Here is a 17808-nt window from a genome sequence, read left to right on the forward strand (position 1 = left end):
AGCCAGGCTGTTACTTCAACCAGTATTTCAGGATGGTATCAGCTTTCTCTTATAAATCAAGGAATATTGTGCATATAACTCTTTTTTTAGGGTACTTTGAGTCAGTGCATCTAATTTACATGTGGCTGGTATATCAGCACATAATCTGTTCTCCATATCTGTGGGGTTAAATTTATTTACTGTGTCATCAGTGTTTATAATCAATGTAAATTACATTTATGCATGTGCTTGATTGAAATATTTACCATCAGGATACATTGCATATGACTTTTTCTGTTTTCTGCCTCCATCTTGCTCTTATTTCCATGGACTCTCATCTACGATCCAGGGTGCACAATACCACCAGTGTGGGATTTGTTGCATCCAGCCTAACGTAGAAAGCAGATCCACATCTACTGTGACTAGTTGTCACACTCATTCTTTATATAGGTGCACTCTCATTGGCATCTGACCCACCTATTTTCTACTTTCAAACCACACTGCCAGTGCCCGATCTCGTCCGATCTTGGAAGCTAAACAGTGTTGGGCTGGGTCAGTACCTGGGGAGGAGACTCACAGGGAATACCCAGTGTTGTAGATTATCAATCATCTTTATGATGTGCGTCATTTGACACCAACAGCAGTATCACCACTTGTTCCTATCTTTCATTACCTTTTTCCTGTGAAATGCATATTTGATTATTTCATTCATCAAGACCACCTGAGTCCTCTAAAATTATTATATATCTGTGCATTAGCTTGGTGACCGGCATGAATGGATTTATGTCTCACTAATTACTTCCTGACCTGTTGAATAATATTATTATAAATTGACTAATTGACCACATGTTGGTCTTATCAATACAGATTCTCTATACTGGTCGGGCTGAAATGGGTGTAGAACTCTGAAGTGTCTACAGCCTTTCTTATCACATTTCTGTGAGACAGGACCAGAACATTGCTATATTTTTCAATTTAATACTTATTTTATCCTTCACCGCATCTACGTTGGATCCTATATTTTCCAATGGGTAATCATCAGAATTTTTTAATGTATACTTAATAAAAGTTATATTTTATTCTTGATTACTTAAAATTCATTGAAATTTATTTCAACTAATTAAGAGTGCGCCCACACAAGAGCCTTCCTTTCTTCTTTCACCATTTGCACACACATCATTTTCTACAGGTTTTGGCCCTAGACACACAAATTTTAAGTACACAAGCCTCAAGCAACTAGGATGCCCAGATCAACATAAAGACACCATATTGGACACATGGGGTATGGCTCTCTATGTGGACTAGTAAAAGGTTGACAGTATCTTGGTTAACCCCAAAAGGTTAACAGGCACAAGATCGACACCTGAAAAATGTTGACATGGAAAAGATCTACACAAAAACAGGTCAACGTAAGGGTTTTTATTATTTTGGGTGTCAATTACTCTGTAAATGACCAGGAATATCAATTAGTGCACAGCGTACACTCGCCTCATTCGCCATACTTCGGGCAGGTTACTATTCCCAATTGTAGTCCACGTGGATGAAAAAGGTAAAAAGAATTTTGTAAAAAAGTCATGTCGACCTTTTCCTGTATCAACCATTGCAATGTGAGATGGTGAGAGGAGGACGCACTGTGATCCGGAAGCGGAAGTGACGCATGCACGCGAGTACACGGACAGAGCCTGTGCCAGACAGAACCGGGTGCCGGGGAGCAAGCCGTCGAGAGCAGGTGCCGGGGGTAAGGCACCGAGAGTGGGAAGCCGCAGCGGGACGGGAGCTGAAGCCAGGTGCCAGGGATAAGGCACTGCGAGCTATAGAAGCCAGTAACCAGTAAACTAGTGAGCGGGTACTGCAGCAGGAGGTCCAGACTCCCCCCGGACACGCAAGTATCATTATCATTACTGTATTGACTGTTTTGCATTGATACACTTTTACACATTATATTATCTATTACTGTTCTGTTGTTGAATATTGTTTCTCTTCACAGGTAGGCTTTAGTATCGTATTGTATTGCATTGTTTGTATTGTTTTGTGAAGGTAACAGGGAGTTAGACATTACAAACCAAATGGGTGGGGCCGTGATTCAGAATCTCACTCAGTGCATGTCGTGAAAGATGTATGCGCACCTGGAGCAACCATCCCAGTGTGAATACATCTGTGTGAGGTGTGTGCGAACAGTTGCGCTGGAAGCCCAGGTAACTGATCTGGAGCAAACCGTTACAAGACTAAGAGTTATTCACAATCTCGAGCAAAGCTTAGATAAAATGGTGGAGGAGTTGCAGTGGGGGGGGGGGGGGTGGCACTGGTAGAGGAGGATGAGGACAACCAGGTAGCAAGCTAGGTCACGGTTAGAAGGCAAAAAAGAGGGGGAGGCAGGACATCTCTCAACTGCCATACCCCGATAAATTTGCACGATTGGATGAAGATTCTGTGGATGGCAGTGAGGAAATGGCGGAGCTGGAGGAGACTGTTCCTCTAGCAACCGTAGCAGAGCTGGTCCTAGCCAATTTTATGCCCTAGGCAAAATGTTGTCTGGTGCCCCCTAGCACCGCTGCTAATTCTGCATCTGACTCAGCAACACTCAGGCAGTGGGGCCCACTGTGGGATTTACCCTTTGCCCCTGATGGCCAGTTCAACACTGCGTAATGCCATACAGTAATGTCAAAAATACACATAATTCCACCCAATAGTGCACCTTACACATATGCCCCATATTAGTAATGCACCTTACACATATGCCCCACATTAGTAATGCTAGTAGCTTTTTGTATAAAACTTACAGTATTTTTGCTTGCTGGTGTGCTTACAGTCAGTGTGAGCGCCCATGCAGCTCCCTGGATCTGTGACTGCATTTTGTGAGATGGTGGTGGCAGGATGGATTGTTGCATGCTTGCATTAACACCCGTTAAAGGGGCACCCTTGCAAGGGATGTGACCTCACAGGGTATGCCATGCTATGCAAGGCTCACCCTTTATTTCCGCTTGCTAATTGAACACAGATAGCAGCTATGTCCAGATACTGCCATACTTGCTGGTTATACAAAAAGACCATCAAAGACTATCAAACATGTAGCAACTGTGCATTCTCTTCACTGTTCAGTGTGTTTGCTGATGTCTTTTATTCCCGGCAACTGCATGCCCTTTATTTTAAACTGCGGGAGCATTATGCTCTGCCCCCCAGTCTGACACCTCCAAAAGTCATGCTGCATTGATGTTTCATATAAAAATAGCGCAACACAACTTACTGACCACGTTACAGTGCTAGATGGCAGGAGAATTTTATGGCATGTACTGACTGAGAAATAAAGTTTGGGGAGAACACTGCACATGTTACGTCCCTGCAGACACCTGGGGTTTGCACAGGGATAAGGGATACACACATGATGGCAGGGTTCCCCTACCCCATGTGCGCAAGCAGTATAGGTGATGTCAAATTTATGTGAAGCAGTCTTCCAAAATAGACATGTGGTATCTTAAGTAGCCATCCAGTAATAACCTTGTATAGTCAGTAAAAATGTCCTAGGTCCAGGAATTGCAGTTACTGGGCTTCTGCTGTCTGAGGTCTTACAAGTCAGGGGCATTCAAGCATGTTGGAGGGAGTTTAATGGACTGTCTGCATTCTATTTGACAAATGTAAACAGCAGTGTATACCAGTACGGATTTAATACATTTGTAAAGTACCAGATAGTTTGAAGACTGTCCCTCTCAGCATGAGATACTGCAGGGACATGCTTGGATGTCCCTAGACATGCTTGGATGCCCTAGGCAAATGCTTAGCCTGCCTATAGCTACAGCTCTGAACCGAAGGAGCGGCCCCTTCAGCACAGATGGGAAAAAAGAAAGCGAGGTACCTTGTCAGATTGTGGTGGTAGGGGATTCTATTACCAGGAAGACAGACAGGTAAATCTGCTACCGGGATCATGATTGCCATACAGTCTGTCTCCTGGGTGCTCGAGTATGACACATTGTGGAACGGGTAGAACAGTTGTTGGGAGGGGCTGGGAACGACCCAGCGGTCTTGGTGCACGTCGGCACTAACAACAAAGTTAGTGGTAGGTGGGATGTCCTTAAAAAAGACTATAGGCCTATGGACTTAGATCAGAAACTTAAGGCAAGGACTTCTAAGGTAATATTCTCCAGAATATTACCTGTGCCACGCGCTAGCCAAGGGAGGCAGAGGGAGATTAGGGAGGTAAATGTGTGGCTTATAGACTGGTGTAGGAAAGAGGGATTTGTGTTCCTGGAACACTGGGCAGACTTCTCAGTCAGGCACGATCTTTTTTGCCATGATGGATTGCACCTGAATGAGGAGGGGCAGCAGTGCTGGAGGGGAGGATGGTTAGAAGGCTGGAGGACATTTTAAACTAGGAGATTGGGGGGGGTTTAGATAGAAACTACAGGTCAAGTTGTGAGAACCATAAGGATGGAGGTAGTGAGCTGAATGTGGGTGGAGAAGGGAGAAGGGGAGGAAGAGCAGCTGGCAAGGTTGTTAACGATGGTAATACCAAGGGTATTGCCACAACACTAACTAACAACGATAATGGGTCACCAATATTGCATGTAGAAAATGATGTCCCTAGCATAAGAAGGAATACTTATCTTAATTGTTTGTATGTCAACGCTAGAAGCCTTACATCAGCTTTTTCAACCAGTGTGCCGTAGCACACTAGTGTGCCGCGACCAGTTGCAAGGTGTGCCGTGGAGCCAGAGCAGCTTCCTGCACCTTCAGAGTGAACTGTTGGCCTGGGCTCTTCTTACAGGATCAGTCGTGCTCTGGCCGTGACCTATGCCTTGAAGACACGGCGGTGCGATATCATAGGTCACGGTCGCCGTGTCTCACCACCTAGCCAGCCCACCCGCCTGCATATACATCTTCCAATTCCCGCATGCAGACACAGCTTTCCTTTCCCACCCACATCCACACCTGTCCAACCACCCGCTGCTCAGTATTCGCATCACTCCACTATGAACAACGCCTCCCACTGAGGGACAGGAAGGAGGACAGCTGACTGGTAGGGGCTAATATTTGTTATTTTATTTCTCCTGTCAGGAACAATAGGATTTATGTGTGGAGAATAAGGAATTATGGATTTATGGGGGGAACAATGTGAATAATTCATGTGGGGAGCAACATGATTTATGTGGGGAGCAATGTGATTGTTTTTTCTGTGTAGGCCAATGTATGTGTGGATTTTTTTTTTTACTGTGACGGCCAATGTGTGTTTTGTTTTTTTTTCTGTGGGGAACTGATGGTGTGCCATGGCAATTTTAAAATATTGTTCGGTGTGCCGCGAGTAAAAAAAGGTTGAAAATCACTGCCTTACATGGAAAAAGGGGGAACTAGAAGTCCTTGCAGCGAACAAACAGTATGACATTGTAGGCATTACTGAAACTTGGTGGGATGAATCTCATGATTGGACAGTCAATCTGGAGGGTTATACGCTGTTCAGGAAAGACAGGTTAAATAAACGGGGTGGAGGGGTATGTCTTTACGTAAAGCCATTTTTAAAACCTGATAAATGGGAAGATATTCACGAGGGGACTGCAAATACTGTTGAGACTTTATGGGAAGCAATTGCATGCAGGGGAAAGGGAACTAAAAAGATACTTATATGGCTATGCTACAAGCTGCCTGGTATTAATGTGTCTGATGAGGAATTGTTACTGAAATAAATTGAAAGAGCAGCAGGAGTAGGAGATATAGTAGTGATGGGAGATTTTAACTATCCAGAGATTAATTGGACAAATGATTCATTTGATACTGTTAGGGGGTAATAGGTTTTTAAACACAATAAATGATCACTACTTACTTCGACTAGTTGAGAAACCAACTAGGTACAATGCAATATTGGACCTGGTATTAACAAACAATGGGGAATTGTTATCAAATATTATAGTAGGGGAGCCCATGGAAAACAGTGACCACAATATGGTCACATTCAATATCAGTTTTCATAAGCAGCCCTATATAGGCTCAACTAGGACTTTAAACATTAGTAAAGCCAATTTTGACATGATGAGGGAAGCTTTAAGGAACATTGAATGGGAAATTTTGTTTCAAGGAAAAAATACTATGGAGAAATGAGAGGTATTAAAAACGCTGCTCAATAATTATACTCGTAAATTTATTCTCATGGACAGCAAACAAAAGAGTAATAAATCCAAACCAATGTGGCTTAACAAATAATGAAGGAACTAATAGGCAAAAAGAGGCATGCATTTAAAAAATATAAATCAGACGGGAAAGCGGAGTCATTCCAGTACTATAAGGATTGTAACAAAATATGCCAAAAAGAAAAAGAAGCAGCTAATAATGTAGAAACTGAAAAGCTAGTAACAAAGGAAAGTAAATCAAACCCCAAAAAGTATTTTAAATACATCAACAGCAAAAGATTAAAGAAGGAGAGTAAGGACAAGCTGTGCATCTTAATCAAAAACAATAATGACAGAGCTGAAAAACTAAATGAGTTTTTCTCATCTGTATTCACGAGAGGACCAGATGCCAGGATTAGCACATAACCTCAGCAATGATAATGTCCCACTGCTAAGTGCTTATTTAAGTGAGGAAGTAGTCTGTGACCGATTAAAAAAAATAAGGTTAATAAATCACCTGGTCCCGATGTAATTCACCCAAGGGTTCACATGGAGCTGCACTCCGAACAAGCAATACTGCTATTTTTCATCAGGTATGGTTCCCAAAGACTGGCGTATAGCGGAAGTTGTGCCGATATTCAAAAAGGGAAGTAAATCTGAACTGGGTAATTATAGACCAGTAAGTCTTACATCTATAGTGGGGAAAGTACTGGAATGTATTTTAAGGGATTGTATACAGAAGTTCCTTGAAGCCAATAAGGTTATTATTAGGAGCCAACATGGATTTGTGAAGGATAGATTATGGCAAACAAATTAATTAGGCTTTCATGAAACAGCGCAAACCTATATCATGGTAAGGAGGTGGATGTAATCTTTTTAGACTTTGCTAAAGATCTTGACACAGTACTGCACATGAGACTTATCTATAAGCTACAAGAACTGGGGCTAGGAAGCATAATATTCACATGGGTTAGAAATTGTTTGGATAATAGGGAGCAGCGAGTTGTGGTAAATGGAACTTTCGGAATTGGAATAAAGTACTAAGTGGTGTACCACAAGGGTCTGTGCTTGGACCACTAATCAACATTTTCACAAATGATCTAGCAGTAGGTCTAGAGTGCATGGTGTAAATTTTTGCAGGCGATACCAAACTGTGTAAGGTTATAAATTTGGAGGGGGATGCTGAGTCTCTTCAGAACAACTTATTTAAACTAGAGATGAGCGGGTTCGGTTTCTCTGAATCCGAACCCGCACGAACTTCATGTTTTTTTTCACGGGTCCGAGCGACTCGGATCTTCCCGCCTTGCTCGGTTAACCCGAGCGCGCCCGAACGTCATCATGACGCTGTCGGATTCTCGCGAGACTCGGATTCTATATAAGGAGCCGCGCGTCGCCGCCATTTTCACACGTGCATTGAGATTGATAGGGAGAGGACGTGGCTGGCGTCCTCTCCATTTAGATTAGAAGAGAGAGAGAGAGAGATTGACCTGATTTACTGGAGCTTAGGAGTACTGTAGAACTGTAGAGAGTGCAGAGTTTACTAGTGACTGACCACAGTGACCACCAGACAGTGCAGTTTTATTTAATATATCCGTTCTCTGCCTGAAAAAAACGATACACAGTGACTCAGTCACATACCATATCTGTGTGCACTGCTCAGCCCAGTGTGCTGCATCATCTATGTATATATCTGACTGTGCTTAGCTCACACATCTTATAATTGTGGGGGAGACTGGGGAGCACTGCAGTGTCAGTTATAGGTTATAGCAGGAGCCAGGAGTACATATTATTATTAAAATTAAACAGTGCACACTTTTGCTGCAGGAGTGCCACTGCCAGTGTGACTGACCAGTGACCTGACCACACTGACCACCAGTATAGTTAGTAGTATAGTATACTATATTGTGATTGCCTGAAAAAGTTAAACACTCGTATCTGACTGTGCTCAGCTCACACATCTTATAATTGTGGGGGAGACTGGGGAGCACTGCAGTGCCAGTTATAGGTTATAGCAGGAGCCAGGAGTACATATTATTATTAAAATTAAACAGTGCACACTTTTGCTGCAGGAGTACCACTGCCAGTGTGACTGACCAGTGACCTGACCACACTGACCACCAGTATAGTTAGTAGTATAGTATACTATATTGTGATTGCCTGAAAAAGTTAAACACTCGTCGTGTGACTTCACTTGTGTGGTGTTTTTTTTTTTATTCTATAAAAAACTCATTCTGCTGACAGACAGTGTCCAGCAGGTCCGTCATTATATAATATATACCTGTCCGGCTGCAGTAGTGATATATATATATTTTTTATATCATTATTTATCATCCAGTCGCAGCAGACACAGTACGGTAGTTCACGGCTGTAGCTACCTCTGTGTCGGCACTCGGCAGTCCGTCCATAATTGTATACCACCTACCCGTGGTTTTTTTTTCTTTCTTCTTTATACATACATACTACTACTACATCTCTTTATCAACCAGTCTATATTAGCAGCAGACACAGTACAGTACGGTAGTCCACGGCTGTAGCTACCTCTGTGTCGGCACTCGGCAGTCCGTCCATAATTGTATACCACCTACCCGTGGTTTTTTTTTCTTTCTTCTTTATACATACATACTACTACTACTACATCTCTTTATCAACCAGTCTATATTAGCAGCAGACACAGTACAGTACGGTAGTCCACGGCTGTAGCTACCTCTGTGTCGGCACTGGGCAGTCCGTCCATAATTGTATACCACCTACCCGTGTTTTTTTTTTCTTTCTTCTTTATACATACATACTACTACTACTACATCTCTTTATCAACCAGTCTATATTAGCAGCAGACACAGTACAGTACGGTAGTCCACGGCTGTAGCTACCTCTGTGTCGGCACTGGGCAGTCCGTCCATAATTGTATACCACCTACCCGTGGTTTTTTTTTCTTTCTTCTTTATACATACATACTACTACTACATCTCTTTATCAACCAGTCTATATTAGCAGCAGACACAGTACAGTACGGTAGTCCACGGCTGTAGCTACCTCTGTGTCGGCACTGGGCAGTCCGTCCATAATTGTATACCACCTACCCGTGGTTTTTTTTTCTTTCTTCTTTATACATACATACTACTACTACATCTCTTTATCAACCAGTCTATATTAGCAGCAGACACAGTACAGTACGGTAGTCCACGGCTGTAGCTACCTCTGTGTCGGCACTGGGCAGTCCGTCCATAATTGTATACCACCTACCCGTGGTTTTTTTTTCTTTCTTCTTTATACATACATACTACTACTACATCTCTTTATCAACCAGTCTATATTAGCAGCAGACACAGTACAGTACGGTAGTCCACGGCTGTAGCTACCTCTGTGTCGGCACTCGGCAGTCCGTCCATAATTGTATACCACCTACCCGTGGTTTTTTTTTCTTTCTTCTTTATACATACATACTACTACTACATCTCTTTATCAACCAGTCTATATTAGCAGCAGACACAGTACAGTACGGTAGTCCACGGCTGTAGCTACCTCTGTGTCGGCACTCGGCAGTCCATCCATAATTGTATACTAGTATCCATCCATCTCCATTGTTTACCTGAGGTGCCTTTTAGTTGTGCCTATTAAAATATGGAGAACAAAAATGTTGAGGTTCAAAAATTAGGGAAAGATCAAGATCCACTTCCACCTCGTGCTGAAGCTGCTGCCACTAGTCATGGCCGAGACGATGAAATGCCAGCAACGTCGTCTGCCAAGGCCGATGCCCAATGTCATAGTACAGAGCATGTCAAATCCAAAACACCAAATATCAGTAAAAAAAGGACTCCAAAACCTAAAATAAAATTGTCGGAGGAGAAGCGTAAACTTGCCAATATGCCATTTACCACACGGAGTGGCAAGGAACGGCTGAGGCCCTGGCCTATGTTCATGGCTAGTGGTTCAGCTTCACATGAGGATGGAGGCACTCAGCCTCTCGCTAGAAAAATGAAAAGACTCAAGCTGGCAAAAGCAGTAGTACCGCAAAGAACTGTGCGTTCTTTGAAATCCCAAATCCACAAGGAGAGTCCAATTGTGTCGGCTTCGCGCCTGACCTTCCCAACACTGGACGTGAAGAGCATGCGCCTTCCACCATTTGCACGCCCCCTGCAAGTGCTGGAAGGAGCACCCGCAGTCCAGTTCCTGATAGTCAGATTGAAGATGTCAGTGTTGAAGTACACCAGGATGAGGAGGATATGGGTGTTGCTGGCGCTGGGGAGGAAATTGACCAGGAGGATTCTGATGGTGAGGTGGTTTGTTTAAGTCAGGCACCCGGGGAGACACCTGTTGTCCGTGGGAGGAATAGGGCCGTTGACATGCCTGGTGAAAATACCAAAAAAATCAGCTCTTCGGTGTGAAAGTATTTCACCAGAAATGCGGACAACAGGTGTCAAGCCGTGTGTTCCCTTTGTCAAGCTGTAATAAGTAGGGGTAAGGACGTTAACCACCTCGGAACATCCTCCCTTATACGTCACCTGCAGCGCATTCATAATAAGTCAGTGACAAGTTCAAAAACTTGGGCCGACAGCGGAAGCAGTCCACTGACCAGTAAATCCCTTCCTCTTGTAACCAAGCTCACGCAAACCACCCCACCAACTCCCTCAGTGTCAATTTCCTCCTTCCCCAGGAATGCCAATAGTTCTGCAGGCCATGTCACTGGCAATTCTGACGAGTCCTCTCCTGCCTGGGATTCCTCCGATGCATCCTTGCGTGTAACGCCTACTGCTGCTGGCGCTGCTGTTGTTGCTGCTGGGAGTCGATGGTCATCCCAGAGGGGAAGTCGTAAGCCCACTTGTACTACTTCCAGTAAGCAATTGACTGTCCAACAGTCCTTTGCGAGGAAGATGAAATATCACAGCAGTCATCCTGTTGCAAAGCGGATAACTGAGTCCTTGACAATTATGTTGGTGTTAGACGTGCGTCCGGTATCCGCCGTTAGTTCACAGGGAACTAGACAATTTATTGAGGCAGTGTGCCCCCGTTACCAAATACCATCTAGGTTCCACTTCTGTAGGCAGGCGATACCGAGAATGTACACGGACGTCAGAAAAAGACTCACCAGTGTCCTAAAAAATGCAGTTGTACCCAATGTCCACTTAACCACGGACATGTGGACAAGTGGAGCAGGGCAGGGTCAGGACTATATGACTGTGACAGCCCACTGGGTAGATGTATGGACTCCCGCCGCAAGAACAGCAGCGGCGGCACCAGTAGCAGCATCTCGCAAACGCCAACTCTTTCCTAGGCAGGCTACGCTTTGTATCACCGCTTTCCAGAATACGCACACAGCTAAAAACCTCTTACGGCAACTGAGGAAGATCATCGCAGAATGGCTTACCCCAATTGGACTCTCCTGTGGATTTGTGGCATCGGACAACGCCAGCAATATTGTGTGTGCATTAAATATGGGCAAATTCCAGCACGTCCCATGTTTTGCACATACCTTGAATTTGGTGGTGCAGAATTTTTTAAAAAACGACAGGGGCGTGCAAGAGATGCTGTCGGTGGCCAGAAGAATTGCGGGACACTTTCGGCGTACAGGCACCACGTACAGAAGACTGGAGCACCACCAAAAACTACTGAACCTGCCCTGCCATCATCTGAAGCAAGAAGTGGTAACGAGGTGGAATTCAACCCTCTATATGCTTCAGAGGTTGGAGGAGCAGCAAAAGGCCATTCAAGCCTATACAATTGAGCACGATATAGGAGGTGGAATGCACCTGTCTCAAGTGCAGTGGAGAATGATTTCAACATTGTGCAAGGTTCTGATGCCCTTTGAACTTGCCACACGTGAAGTCAGTTCAGACACTGCCAGCCTGAGTCAGGTCATTCCCCTCATCAGGCTTTTGCAGAAGAAGCTGGAGGCATTGAAGAAGGAGCTAAAAGGGAGCGATTCCGCTAGGCATGTGGGACTTGTGGATGCAGCCCTTAATTCGCTTAACAAGGATTCACGGGTGGTCAATCTGTTGAAATCAGAGCACTACATTTTGGCCACCGTGCTCGATCCTAGATTTAAAACCTACCTTGGATCTCTCTTTCCGGCAGACACAAGTCTGCTGGGGTGCAAAGACCTGCTGGTGACAAAATTGTCAAGTCAAGCGGAACGCGACCTGTCAACATCTCCTCCTTCACATTCTCCCGCAACTGGGGGTGCGAGGAAAAGGCTCAGAATTCCGAGCCCACCCGCTGGCGGTGATGCAGGGCAGTCTGGAGCGACTGCTGATGCTGACATCTGGTCCGGACTGAAGGACCTGACAACGATTACGGACATGTCGTCTACTGTCACTGCATATGATTCTCTCAACATTGAAAGAATGGTGGAGGATTATATGAGTGACCGCATCCAAGTAGGCACGTCAGACAGTCCGTACTTATACTGGCAGGAAAAAGAGGCAATTTGGAGGCCCTTGCACAAACTGGCTTTATTCTACCTAAGTTGCCCTCCCACAAGTGTGTACTCCGAAAGAGTGTTTAGTGCCGCCGCTCACCTTGTCAGCAATCGGCGTACGAGGTTACATCCAGAAAATGTGGAGAAGATGATGTTCATTAAAATGAATTATAATCAATTCCTCCGCGGAGACATTGACCAGCAGCAATTGCCTCCACAAAGTACACAGGGTGCTGAGATGGTGGATTCCAGTGGGGACGAATTGATAATCTGTGAGGAGGGGGATGTACACGGTGATATATCGGAGGATGATGATGAGGTGGACATCTTGCCTCTGTAGAGCCAGTTTGTGCAAGGAGAGATTAATTGCTTCTTTTTTGGTGGGGGTCCAAACCAACCCGTCATATCAGTCACAGTCGTGTGGCAGACCCTGTCACTGAAATGATGGGTTGGTTAAAGTGTGCATGTCCTGTTTATACAACATAAGGGTGGGTGGGAGGGCCCAAGGACAATTCCATCTTGCACCTCTTTTTTCTTTTATTTTTCTTTGCGTCATGTGCTGTTTGGGGAGGGTTTTTTGGAAGGGACATCCTGCGTGACACTGCAGTGCCACTCCTAGATGGGCCCGGTGTTTGTGTCGGCCACTAGGGTCGCTAATCTTACTCACACAGCTACCTCATTGCGCCTCTTTTTTACTTTGCGTCATGTGCTGTTTGGGGAGGGTTTTTTGGAAGGGACATCCTGCGTGACACTGCAGTGCCACTCCTAGATGGGCCAGGTGTTTGTGTCGGGCACTTGGGTCGCTGAGCTTAGTCACACAGCTACCTCATTGCACCTCTTTTTTTCTTTGCGTCATGTGCTGTTTGGGGAGTGTTTTTTGGAAGGGCCATCCTGCGTGACACTGCAGTGCCACTCCTAGATGGGCCAGGTGTTTGTGTCGGCCACTAGGGTCGCTTAGCTTAGTCATCCAGCGACCTCGGTGCAAATTTTAGGACTAAAAATAATATTGTGAGGTGTGAGGTATTCAGAATAGACTGAAAATGAGTGGAAATTATGGTTTTTGAGGTTAATAATAATATGGGATCAAAATGACCCCCAAATTCTATGATTTAAGCTGTTTTTTAGGGTTTTTTGAAAAAAACACCCGAATCCAAAACACACCCGAATCCGACAAAAAAAATTCGGTGAGGTTTTGCCAAAACGCGGTCGAACCCAAAACACGGCCGCGGAACCGAACCCAAAACCAAAACACAAAACCCGAAAAATTTCAGGCGCTCATCTCTAATTTAAACTGGAAGCACGGCCAGCAAAATGGGGAATGAGGTTCAATACAGACAAGTGTAATGTAATACACTTTGGTAGCAACAACACAAATACCACCTACATACTAAAAGTGGTAAAATTAGGGGATTCTGTACTGGAAAAAGATTTAGGTGTTCACATAGATAACAAACTTAGCAGTAGTACCCTAAGTAGGATTACAGCAAAGAAGGCAAACAAGGTATTAGCATGCATAAAGTGGGGAATTAATGCAAGGGAAGAGTGTGTTATACTCCCATTATATAAATCCCTAGTGAGGCCACATCTCGAATACTGTTCACAATTTTGGGCACCATACTTTAAAAAGGATATCCTGGAACTAGAAAAGGTTCAGAGACAGGTGACCAAATTGATTAAGGGGATGGAGATTCTAGAATACAAGGAAAGGCTTGATAGGCAAGGCTTGTTCACACTGGAAAAGAGGAGATTGAGAGGGGACATGATTAACATTTACAAATATATATGGGGACAATGGGGGTCATTTCGAGTTGATCGCACTCTAGCTAGTTTTAGCAGCCGTGCAAACGCTATGCCGCCGCCCACTGGGGAGTGTATTTTATCTTAGCAGAAGTGTGAACGCATGTGCAGCCGAGCTCTGTAAAAACAGTTTGTGCAGTTTCTGAGTAGCTCTGAACCTACTCAGCGCTTGCGATCACTTCATCCTATTCATGTCCGGATTTGACGTCATACACCCGCTCAGCGAACACCCTGCCACGCCTGCAGTTTTTCAGACACACCTGCGTTTTTGCAAACACTCCCTGAAAACGGGCCGTTGACACCCAGAAACGTCCCCTTCCTGTCAATCTTCTTGCGGCCGCCAGTGTGACTGAAAACTTTGCTAGAACCTGTGCACAACCACAATGGGCTTTGTACCCGTACGTTGCGCATGTGCATTGCGGAGTATACGCAAGCGCAGAAATGATGATTTTTAGCCTGATCGCTGCGCTGCAAACAACGGCAACTAGCGATCAACTCGGAATGACCCCCAATACACAGAGCTTGCGGAGGATTTGTTTTTGGTAAGATCAATACAAAGGACATGTGGACATCTGCTTAGGTTGGAGGAGAGGAGATTTTTCGCACACAGAGATGAAAAGGTTTCTTCACAGTAAGGACAATACGTATTTGGAATTCCCTGCCTGAGAGAGTAGTAATGGAGGACTCGGTCATCACTTTTAAGAATGGGCTAGATAAATTCCTAATGGATAAGGATATACAGAATTATGGCGGGTAGATCACGCACTATAGTTAAAAAAAAGAGAGAAATAAACAGAATGGATGCCATTCACAACAGATAAAATTAGTCCTAAAATGAATACAGTGTAGGATACCACAAATAGTTTGAACTTGATGGACAAATTGTCTTTTTTCAATCTCAGAAACTATGTTACTATGTTAGTATGTCAACCTTTTGTCCATGTTGACCTTTTGACTATGTTGACCTAATGCCTGCCGACCATTAGTAGTCGACCGATTAACTGTCGACCTTATCCATGTCAACCTAGCATCCGAATACCGATACAGACACAGATTGCCATAGAATACAGTGAATACAGCACAGAGTGTTTACAGCGCAGTGTGTCAGCTAGTGCATACACAGAAACTGTATAGATCACAGCGAAGAGTGCACAGAGTGTTTCCAATGCAGTATAGAAGGGTGTGATATAGAAGATAGACATTAAAAAGATAAGCTGTCATTAGGTCTACTCCATATGGTCGACAGTTAAAAGGTCAACAGGGTCAAAAATCGACAGCAAAAAGGTTGGCAGGGTCAAAAGACCAACAGTCAAAAGGTCACAGTGTCAAAAGGTGTTAGGGTCTCCTGCCCTGTGCTGCCACGTCGTCATGGCAACCGGGAGACAAGTGCTAGCGGAGTAACCTGAGCGCAGCTGATACTCCGGTTCGGGTCTTTTGCTGTGCAGTGGTTACAGGCTCTGTGCACGGCAGGGGATCCGGTGCTGGTTTTTGTGCTCACAGTCTGTGAGGTCTGAGTGGGGCGTGGACAGCACCTGCTTTATAAGGCCTCTTCTCAGGGTAAGCAGATGCTGCTGAATCTTTGTTGGTTAGTCAGTTCCTGAAAGTTAGCCAGTACTGTGTAGCTTTGTATTTGTTGTTGCTTACTGCAAATAGGCCTGGGGATTTGGTACTACACTCTGCCAATCCAGACTTAGCAGTAAGACTGGAGTCAGTCGTTTAGCTTGCAGGGGTTCTTTTACTACTCTGTGAACTTAGCAAGTTTGTGGCTGTATTCTAAGACTTGCCTGCCTAAATCCTGTTTCACTGTGCAAGGTGTTCAGGTGTCAGCTTAGTGGCAGTAAGCTGAACCTGTGCACTGCAAGTGAGAATTAGGATTGTGGAGACTCTCCTTGTGTCTATCATTCCATCTCTGACCAAGGAGTTTACTGCCACACCCGTTGGTAACCCTTTAGGGTTTTGCTGTTGCCCTTAGCAACAGCATTTCGGGTTCTCTACGTATTAAAACACAACATCTTGCTTTTCCCATCTGAGCATTACTAATACTAGGGAGACACCCAGTTCTTTAGCCTCTGGGCTTCTCTGTTCACTTTGTGTGTATTTTGTTACCCTATCACCTTCTGTGTACGTAATGTCATATTCCCCAGTCTGTCTGTGAGTTCATTTGTTTTGCATACCTATCCGTTCAGACACCAGTACATTCCTGCAGGCACTGGTGTGCATAACAGTTCAAACACCAGTACATTCCTGCAGGCACTGGAGTGCATAACAGTTCTGACACCAGTACATTCCTGCAGGCACTGGTGTGCATAACATATTCAGCAGCCTAATACTCCTGTTGAAATTTTGTGGGAATATGGAGCATACCCCTCAAAATACGTTGCAACAGGTGGTCGATCAGGTGCAGGTCCTGACTCGACAATTTAATGATTTGTCCATTAAAATGCACACCTCCCAGGCCGCTGGCGGAGCTCCCGCAGCAGCAGCACCTTCAGGGGTTAAGGAGCCGAAAGTAAATCTCCCGGATCGTTTTTCTGGAGATCGCTCGCAGTTCTTTTGTTTCAAGGAGAGCTGCAAGCTATACTTCCGGCTTAGGCCTCAGTCTTCTGGGTCGGAGATTCAGCGGGTGGGCATAGTGATTTCCTTGCTACAAGGAGACCCACAGGTCTGGGCATATGGGTTGCAGCCTGACTGTCCGTCGCTTAAAAGTGTTGATGCTTTTTTTACGGCACTGGGCATGTTGTATGATGACCCTGACAAGACGGCCTCAGCCGAGGCTCAGATTTCGATCCTTAAGCAAGGGCGAAGGCCAGTTGAGGTTTACTGTACGGAGTTTCGGAGGTTGGCCCATGATACCCAGTGGAATGACCCAGCCCTGAGACACCAGTACCGAAGAGGTCTTTCTAACCAGATAAAGGACCAACTGGTACAATATCCCTTGCCTGATAGCTTGGATCAGCTCATGCAGTTATCCATCCGGGTGGATAGACGGCTGAGAGAGCGTAGGCTTGAAAGGGAGACTGAGGTTTCCTTCTTTCCCAAGGGAACCTCAGACTCTGAGGAATTTTCCGAGGAGCCTATGCAGATTGGGGCTACCCACCTCTCCTCGCGTGAGAAGACGCGGAGGAGACAGCAGGGGTTGTGTTTGTACTGTGGGAATAAAGGTCATGTGGTAGTATCATGCCCAGAAAAGCCGGAAAACTTCAGGGCCTGAGGGTGATGGGAAATATCCTGTCAGGCCAGAAGTCAGAATTTCCCAAGAAGACTTTTATCATTCCGGTGACCTTGAAGATCCTCGGTCAAACTGTCAAGACTGAGGCCTTTGTGGACAGTGGGACCGACAGGGTTTTTATGGACCGCCAATTCGCCCTGAAACACTCTGTTCCCTTAGTACCCCTGGCATCGGAAATTGAGATTTGTGGGTTAAACGGGGAACCGTTATCCAATGGTAAAATTACCTCTTGCACTAGCCAGATTTCTTTGTTTATTGGAGCCACACACTCTGAACAATTGTCCTTTTATGTGACT

The 17808-nt window shown here is 45.0% G+C and overlaps 1 pseudogene; it reads left to right on the plus strand.

Annotated features, from left to right (window-relative positions):
- The first annotated feature begins 461 nt into the window (after nucleotides 1-461).
- Nucleotides 462-580, plus strand: LOC134953563 (5S ribosomal RNA; annotated as a pseudogene).
- Nucleotides 581-17808: the final 17228 nt, after the last annotated feature.

The sequence above is a fragment of the Pseudophryne corroboree genome, chromosome 8 (genome assembly GCF_028390025.1).
Source record: "Pseudophryne corroboree isolate aPseCor3 chromosome 8, aPseCor3.hap2, whole genome shotgun sequence".
Taxonomy (NCBI): domain Eukaryota; kingdom Metazoa; phylum Chordata; class Amphibia; order Anura; family Myobatrachidae; genus Pseudophryne; species Pseudophryne corroboree.